This window comes from Arachis hypogaea, chromosome 10 (assembly GCF_003086295.3).
Source record: "Arachis hypogaea cultivar Tifrunner chromosome 10, arahy.Tifrunner.gnm2.J5K5, whole genome shotgun sequence".
NCBI classification, from domain to species: domain Eukaryota; kingdom Viridiplantae; phylum Streptophyta; class Magnoliopsida; order Fabales; family Fabaceae; genus Arachis; species Arachis hypogaea.
The window spans coordinates 72104479-72110966 of record NC_092045.1 but is presented as its reverse complement, the minus strand read 5'-3'; the positions used below and the strand labels follow the sequence as shown (position 1 = coordinate 72110966).

At 39.5% G+C, this 6488-nt stretch overlaps 1 non-coding gene across 1 annotated transcript; it reads left to right on the top strand.

Moving 5' to 3' along the window:
• Positions 1-5157: 5157 nt before the first annotated feature.
• Positions 5158-5265, top strand: LOC112718461 (small nucleolar RNA R71). The gene has a single exon (XR_003160801.1). It is a non-coding gene; the product is annotated as a small nucleolar RNA R71 (small nucleolar RNA).
• Positions 5266-6488: the final 1223 nt, after the last annotated feature.

Below are 6488 nucleotides of genomic sequence, written 5' to 3'. Positions count from 1 at the left end.
CTTGATTTGGGCGGTCATAGAAGTTATGAGTGGCTGCCACAGTGTTGTCTTCCTGTTGGAGCTGTGGGCATTCATCAGTATAATTATTATAATCAGCACAGATCCCGCATACTCTTTGTGGAACCAACTGTTGGCTTTGTTGTGGTGGAGAAGGTAGAGCTTGCTGAGCTTGTTGTTGATTCAACTGCATCTGCTTCAGTAAGTTGGTCATTTCACATATACTCTGAGTTAGAGCAGTAGTCTCTCTGCTAGAGGATACCTCTGCAACAGCTTTTGAGTGGCTTTGCCTCTGCTTGTGATTCCTAGTGGATTCAGCTAAGTCGCTGATCAATTTCCATGCTTTATTAGTGGTCTTGTACTTTTTCATAGACCCATTGCTAGCACCTTCCAATGTGGTCTTATCTTGAGGCTTCATGCCCTGTGTGAAGTATCCGAGCAACACCAACTTGTCAATTATGTGGTGGGGACATACTTCCAGATGATTGTTGAAGCGCTCCCAATATTCGTAGAGAGTCTCGAATTCGCCTTGAATAATCATGGAAATTTCTTTCCTCAATCTATTAGTAACTTCAGCTGGGAAGTATTTTTCCAAAAATTCTCTTCTAAGCTTATCCCAGTTAGCAACAGTCACTCCAGGTTGAGTGTAGTACCAATCTCTCACCTTTTCCTCAAGAGAGAATGGTACAGAATAGAAGTTTCATCTGTACCATCACGCTTAACAGTAGAACAGGCTGTCTGAAAATCTCTAAGGTGCTTGATAGGCTCTTAAGCAGGTAAGCCATGAAACTTGGGCATCAAGTTAAGTAGCGCAGTTTTTAGTTCAAAATCTGCAGCCACCGCTGGGTGATGCGCTTGATACGATTGCAGTGTAAAATCTGAGGCTTCTGCTTCCTGGATAGTAACTCTCCTAGGTACTGCCATGTTACCTGCACATGAGTCAACCGAATCAGTAGTAGAGGAGCTTGTTTCTTCCTCAAATGGCGGTTCAGATTCGCCCTCAGATGAGACTGGTGAATCGATGACAATCACTTCACCACCCTCAGAGGCTAACCGACGTCGAGCTCGCCTAATACGTGAAATAGTTCTTTCAATTTCAGGATCAAAAGCGGCTAAGCTCGGATCTGGCAATGAACGTGTCATTCAGTTGAAGAAACATACAGCTCATGGTGACAAAGACAAAATAAAATAAAATGAAAATAAATAAATTCCAACCAATAAATTAGCACACTATTGCAACTCCCCGGCAACGGCGCCAAAAATTGACACAGCAGAAATTGGCAGATTAAGAAATTAATGTAAGAGATACGTTGCAAGTACAGTTCTTAACCAACGAAAATCTGCTCATCAATTTAGAAGGGTCGTCACAAAATTAGAATAAAAATACTGGGAGTAGGAGTCCCAGGTCGTCTCCCAACGAGTTGCAGAAAGATGTGCTATTTTATTAATTAGAGGTTTTCCAAAATGTTTTTGAGTTTGATAAACAGGAAATTAAATCAAAGAATTTATGTAATTCAAATAAAAATTTTGACCGGGAGTAGATTAATCGGAAGTTCTATCCTTGTTGGATTTCTCTCAAGATCAATTGATAATTGAAGGTTGTTTCTACTTAGTTACCCTTTCCTGAGTAAAGGAAAGTCAAGTAAGTTGGAAGTCTACTTCTATTCACAAGTTCTAATCCTCTCCCTTGGGAAGGATTAGTGTTAGTGACTAGAGAGCCAGCCAACAATAAACCCAATTACAATTTAGCTTTTGAGTATTCCAACTCAAGATTCTCCTTTTAATCAACTCCCAATCAAGTTAGAGGACTACTCCATTATCATGAATGTAAACTTCACAAAATTAAAAAGGAAAATAAAGAAAGACATGATAAACAATAATCAAAAAGATCAATTAAAATTAAAAAAGGTTCTTGTATTAATAAATTATAAAAATAATCCAATTGTAACTCTGGACAAATTAAGGATATGAAAGAGTAAGCGAAAAGTAAGAAAACAAACTAGCATGATGAAGTATTGGCGGAGGTAATAACTCTTCTCAATATCCCAATCCAAAAAGCAATAAAACAAAATTCTAACAACTATGAATGTGTTGAGAGAAAACCTAGAGGAGGAGTAAAATCATATCTAAAAACTAAAAAACTTTCCGGAATGAGAGTCCTCTCTAGTCTCTGCATGTTCCCCGTCTCTCATCTGCGTTTTTTGGCCAAAAACTGGGTTAAAATGCAGCCCAGAATCCATGCCGGCAATTTCTGTAAATTCTGCAGATCGCGCACGTCACGCGACCGCGTCGTCCACGCGTTCGCGTCATCCAGTGTTTTTCCTTGCCACGCGTGCGCATCGTCCACGCATTCGCGTCACTCGTGCAGATTCCAATCCGTGCGCTCGCGTCAGGCACGCGTTTGTGCCTCTGTGATTTTCTCCAATTCGCTCGGATGCGTGAGCCATGCGTCCACGTCGCTTCTTGCTGGTCATCTCCTCAATTTCTTGTGTTCCTTCCATTTTTGTAAGCTTCCTCTCCATTCTCTAAGCCATTCCTGCCCTATGAAGCCTGAAACACTTAACACACAGATCACGACTTCGAATGGTATAAAGGAGAATAAAAATACACAATTAAAAGATCTTTAGGAAGCAAGTTTTCAATCATAGAACAATTTTGGGAAGGACTTGTAATATCATGCTAATCATATGAATAAGTTGGTAAAAGACTTGATAAAACCACTCAATTAAACATAATATAAACCATAAAATAATGGTTTATCAGCCGGCTTCCTGCTCCATATAGGGCGTTGAATACCCAGCCTCTAAAGGCCAGCTTCTTGCTCTATTGTGGGGGTTGAACGCCCAGCCTCTGCTTCCTGGATGGCGTTCAACGCCAGCTTCCTTACCCATTGGGGCATTGGACGCCCCTCTTACCTCCTTGTCTGGCGTTCAATGCCAACAAGGGGTGTACTCCAGGGTGTTCTACTTCTATCTCTTAAACGTCTCTGTCTCTGTTCTAACAACTACACATGATCACAACTTAAAGATATAATTATCAAAATAAATTAATGTTAGATAAATAAACTTAAGGAAAAACAGGAAGACTCTAGTTATGGTTGGGTTGCTTTCCAACAAGCACTTTTTTAACATCACTAACTTGACGGTTAGCTCCTTTACGAAGATGGATAGGGGCTCAGAATGTCACCCCTCACAGTGAACTTCTTCCTCGTGCTCTCATGGATGAGTTCCACGTGTTCTAGAGACGGGATCTTGTTCACAGTGTGTAGAATCACTGGGTTGTCTGTGAAGACAACTCTCATAGCAGGTGAGAGGCCTTCAGTGGGGATTTTCTTATCCCTCCAGTCTTTAGGTACTTTCTTCTTAGAACCCTTATTCTCAGTGCTTGTGGATGGTTTCACAACACCAAACTTAGATTTGGTATCTAGGGACTCTGTATAGCTCTGCACTGAGAGAGAGGGTTAGAACACTAAGTGTTGTACAATTGTCTCTCCCTTAGAGAAGCAGTTAGGTTCGGGCATTTTGAATAAGATGTGATCCTCCCATAATTGCAGAACTAGCTCTCCCTTTGCTACATCAATTATGGCATTGGCTGTAACTAGGAAAGATCTTCCAAGGATGATGGATTCATCCACATGTCCTCCAGTATCTAAGATGATAAAATCTACAGGGGTGTAAAAGTTTTCAACCTTTACTAAGACATCCTCTACTAGACCATATGCCTTTTTCATTGACTTGTCTGCCATCTCCAATGAGATCTTGGCAGCTTGCACCTTAAATATTCCCAGCCTTTCCATTACAGAGAGAGGCATGAGGTTTATGCTTGACCCTAGGTCACATAATGCTTTCTCAAAGGTAATTGTCCCTATGGTGCAGGAAATTAGGAAGCGTCAAGGATCCGACAGCTTCTGAGGTTGTTTCTTCTGAACCAAGGCATTGAGTTCCTTGGTGAGCACTAGAGGTTCTTCCTCCAATGTCTCTATTCCAAATAATTTGGCATTTAGCTTCATCAGAATCCCTAGGTACCGAGTAATTTACTCTTCCCTAGTTTCCTCTTCCTCATCAGAGGAGGAGTATTCTTTAGAGTCTATAATCTGCAACAAGGCATTCAAGGGAACCTCTATGGTCTCCTCATGAGCCTTGGTTTCCTTTAGTTCTTCAACAAAGGGATCTTTAGTAGGTGTTGAACTCATAGCTACTCCTATTGTGGCGTTCAACACCAGGATTGCTCCCTCTTTGGGCACTGAACACCCATCTTCTACTCCATTGCAGGCGTTCAACGCCAGTAACTGCTCCTCCTTAGGCGTTGAATGCCTAGCTACTCCCTTGCTGGCATTCAATGCCATCTTCTCCTCTTCATTTTCGGCCTCAACTTCTACAGAAATGGCCTTGCACTCTTCTCTTGAGTTTGCTTCATTGTTACTAGGAAGAGTGTTAGGAGGAGTCTCAGGATTTCTCTTACTCAACTGACCAATCTGTACCTCCAGATTCCTGATGGAGGATCTTGTTTCAGTAATGAAACTATGAGTGGTTTTAAAGAGATTGGAAACTATAATGGCTAAGTCAGAAAGGCTCTTCCTAGGAGTCTCTATCTGTTGCTGAGAATATGGGAATGGTTTATTATTAAACCTATTCTGGTTTCTTCCACCTTGATTGTTGTTGAAGCCTTGCTGAAGCTTCTGTTGATCCCTCCATGAAAAGTCGGGATGATTCCTCCATGATGAGTTGTAGGTGTTTCCATAAGGCTCATTATTGGGATTTCCTGAGGAGTTTCCCAAATAGTTAACCTCATCCATCATGGGTTGATCTGGATCATATGCCTCTCCTTCATAGGAGGCTTCTTGAGTGCTATCAGCTGCAGCTTGTGGTCCAGTCAAATGCTAAGAGATCATGTTGATCTGTTGGGTCAGGATCTTGTTCTGAGCCAATATGGTATTCAGAGTGTCAATCTCTAGGACTCCTCTCTTCTGAGCTACCCCAGTGATTACAGGGTTCCTCTCAGAAGTATACATGAATTGGTTGTTAGCAACCATGTCAATGAGTTCTTGTGCCACTTCAGGTGTTTTCTTCAAGTGGAGTGAACCACCAGCAGAGTGGTCCAATGCCATCTTGGACATCTCAAAAAGACCATCATAGAAGATATTTAACATGGTCCAGTCTAAAATCATGTTAGGAGGGCATTTTCTAATCAATTGCTTGTACCGCTCTCAGGCTTCATAGAGGGATTCACCCTCTTTTGCCTGAAGATCTGAACTTTCACCCTAAGCTTACTCAGCTTCTAAGGTGAAAAAATCTTGGTCAAGAATGCATTGACCACCTTTTTCCAAGAGTCTAGGCTTTCCTTAGGCTGAGAATCCAACCATAACCTAGCTCTATCCCTTATAGCAAAGGGGAAAAACATAAGCTTGTAGATTTCAGGATCAACTCTATTGGTCTTGACAATATCACAGATCTGCAAGAAATCATATATGAATCTGTTGGGATCTTCCTGTGGAAGTCCATGAAATTGACAGTTCTGTTGAACTAAAGTGACCAGTTGAGGCTTCAACTCAAAGTTATTTGCACCAATGGCAGGTATAAAGATGCTTCTTCCATAGAAGTTAGAAGTGGGTGCAGTGAAGTCATCTAGGACCTTCCTTGCGTCTCCTTCACCATTAGGGTTGGCTGCCATGTCTATATTTTCAGCTTCTTGTTCGAAAAGTTCTGTGAGGTTTCCTCTGGAGTGTTGCGCTCTTAATTGTTGTAAACTCCTCCTTAGAGTCCTCTTAGATTCAGGGTTAGGATCAAAAAGAGGTTCTTTATCTCTGTTTCTGCTCATAAATAAGAAGGAAGAATGCAAGAAGAAAAGAAAAAAAGGATTCTCTATGTCAGAGTATAGAGGTCCTTTGAGAGAGTTAGAAGAGAAGAAAAGAAAAGAAATATATCTTTTAAGTTAAAAGAGTTTTCAAAAAATAAATAGAAAAAAGAAAGAGAAGAATTTTGAAAATAGAAGAGAGAGAAATAGGTAAGAATTTTCGAAAAAGGAGAGGGAGAAAGAAGTAGAAATTTTTCGAAAATAGAAGATAGAGAAAGAAGAATTAGAGAGATACCAAACTTTCAAAATTAAAATAAGATAAAACAAGTAACTAACCAACTAACAAGAGTGGAAAACAATTTAAATGATTTGATTTTGAAATTTAATTTTAAAAGAAAGTAAAGACTTAAAAGTTTTAAAATTAAAAAGAAGATAAGATAAGAAGGACTTAAAGCAAGAAGATATGATAAAGATTCGAAAAAGATTTGTAAAGATAAGATTTGAAATTTGATTTTTTTTTTTAAAATTGATTTTGAAATTTGAAATTGGAATTTTAAATTTTGAATTTTGAATTTTGAAATTGAATTTTAAAATTTGAGATTAAAGTAAGATAAGATAGTATTTTTGAAATTTAAAGAAAGATGGAAGGATAAGATAAACATTTGAAAAAGATATGAAAAAATAATATTTGAAATTCA